Genomic DNA, 2,834 nt, shown 5'->3' with positions numbered 1-2,834 from the left:
TTTTCTTGATAAGCTAATCGACGGGGTACTAACGCATACTCCGTCTAGCAGGTCTATGCTCGCGGCTTCGATGATTTCTCGAGTTAGTTTGTTGTTGCTTCGTCCCAGTACTGTGCAATTGCCCAGAAGGGGGGAACATCCACAATCTCTACAATGAATGCCCAGATGGCCTGAGTTAGCGTTAATGGCGTTGCAGTTATGTTCCCGGAGCCTGTCATTGAGACAGCGCCCCGTCTGCCCAACGTAACACTTCCCGCACGTAAGAGGGAACGAATATATCACTCCCTCTGCACAGGAAACGAACTTGGTCTTGTGATTTTTCGTGCAGCACTCTGTTCGAATAGGCGGCCCATTCACCCGCTTGCACAGGCTGGAAAGTCTCTGCGGAGCTGAGAAAACCACGTCGACGTTGACTCTGCTAGCTACTTTTTTAAGCTTGTGTGACATGTTGTGAATATAGGGCACTATAACAGGCCTTGTAGTGCGTTCTCTTTTTCGGTAGTTAGAAGCTTCGGCTTGCTTGACCTCCTTAAGTAGGCATTCAGAGACTGAAATTAATATCGACAAAGGGTATCCTGCTGAAACCAAGCGAGTTGTTTGCGTTTTGAAGCTCATGTCGGTCATGTGCACGCAGGATTTCTTGAGGGAGTTTTTTAGGCAAAGTTTTGCAATGCCTCGTTTAACAAGTTTCGAGTGTGCGGAACTATGATGAAGTAGTGGCTTTTTTTGCCCTCGGTTCATAAGACCAGCAGATGTGACAGTTTTTAAGGAACAATCGAAGGTCTAAGAATCTTATGGAATGCTCGACCGGAAGTTCGTGGGTAAGTTTTAACGGATCAAGGTATTTCTGGAAGGTAGAAAGAACATCGGCCACCAAGGTGGGGAAGGTGCGACTGTTACTGTCAAGAAAAACCAAGTAGTCATCCACGTAACGAAAAACACGCACTATTTTAGAACTGTCTAAGTTTTGCTGTAAGATTCTGTTGTGGAATGCCAGAAAGAGGTCGCTGAGCACAGGAGCTATACAGGACCCTATACATATTCCTGTTTTTTGTAAATATGTTGATCCATTCCAGGTGGCAAAGGTAGAATGCAAATAGGTCGATATTAGGTCCAGGAAACCCTTAATGGACACCCCTGCTGCATTTTGGAAGGCTATTACACCAAAGGAGTCAACACTGTCCTCTATGCACATCAGGAGCCGATCTTGAGGTAGGGCATAATAGAGATCCTTTACATCAATAGAAAAAGCCATGAGTCGTCTGTCCTTTGGTTCTTGAAGAAATTGCAAGACGTCATCCGAGCTTCTAATCAAATACGGATCATTTATGTCAAGAAGGTTTAGTTTTTCTTGAAGGAACAAAGCGATGGATTTTTGCCACGTGCCTCTTTCAGACACAATCACCCTGAGGGGGCACTCGGTTTTATGTGTTTTGGCATTGAAGAAAATCTCAAGGCTAGACAGTTTTTTACGGTCAATGGATGAAGCAAGTTGCTTCAGGTCCAGCGAATTACATAATTGCTTGGCTCTGCTTTTGATTGTACTTAAGGAAATGTCATAATGGCACTGAAAAACGGACTCTACGGCTGCACAGGCCTTAGTGCCAAACTCGCTTTTATGCATGAGCACGAAACCACCTTCTTTGTCCGCAGGAAGAAGAGATAGGCTATGCTCTTTTAAGTATGCTTCGACCTTCTTTATGGACAGTGGTCTTACCGGATGTTTATGATGTGAAAGAACGTCTACACCTTCTGAAATGCACCGATCAACGTCAGTGAGAGAGGCTCTCTGAGATACCTGCCGGACCAAAGATAACAGCTCAGGTGCCGACTTGCGGGGTTCAACCGCAAACTTAGGGCCAAAGCTGAGTACCTTTCGCACTCCTGGAGCCAAGGAGATGTCACCAATGACATGAAGAGGTAGGCTTTGGGTTCTTGTCTTGCGAGGAGTGATAGATCTAAGATGCTTTAGGGTGAGTCGCCACAGAGACTCAGTTGTACGATCCGTCAGGATGGAGTACTCGCGCCACACTCTTCCTCCATAGGGTGGACTCGCTTGGTTGTGCAAAAACACGTACAAACTGTTCCTATAAAGTCTTGCCTGTCGATACCACTCAGCTTGTAGAATCTTGCAAAGCCTTCTGCCGTGGCCTACGGACGGGGTAAAACCTCCGAACAGGACCTTGACTTCTGGAGGTAGAAGGTGTACTCGGAGGCAATAACTGAATGTCCGCGCTTGGCAAATACCAATAGCAATAAGGGTGACCAGGACGTTGGGATGCAAATGGTAAAACTGAACGGAGCCCGATGTACTAGAAATGAACTTGGTCAATACTTCAGCTTGGGCGAGTTGGTTAAACATGCTAATACTTCGCAGCGCACAACAGACAACACACCATCAAAACAGATACACACAAAGAAACAACACTCACACAGCGCTGACTGTCAACTCTCGGATATATTAATCTTCGTTCTTATCTTTCACCCTTACGCACTAAAAAAGAAGAAGAAATAAATGTTAACCACGGAAGAACAGCGAAAGAAAAATAAAAAGAAAGGGGAAAGATTAATATAGGAAAGAAAGATGGAAAGAAATGGAAGAAAATAAGATCTAGTCCTACTACAGTAAAATTACTGAGGAGGTTTTCCTAAATAATATAACTCTTTTCTTGATAAGCTAATCGACGGGGGTACTAACGCATACTCCGTCTAGCAGGTCTATGCTCGCGGCTTCGATGATTTCTCGAGTTAGTTTGTTGTTGCTTCGTCCCAGTACTGTGCAATTGCCCAGAAGGGGGGAACATCCACAATCTCTACAATGAATGCCCAGATGG

Source organism: Ixodes scapularis, unplaced genomic scaffold (assembly GCF_016920785.2).
Source record: "Ixodes scapularis isolate PalLabHiFi unplaced genomic scaffold, ASM1692078v2 ptg001274l_1___fragment_2___debris__unscaffolded, whole genome shotgun sequence".
In the NCBI taxonomy this organism is placed as follows: Eukaryota; Metazoa; Arthropoda; class Arachnida; order Ixodida; family Ixodidae; genus Ixodes; species Ixodes scapularis.
Note: the sequence above shows the minus strand (reverse complement) of the source record.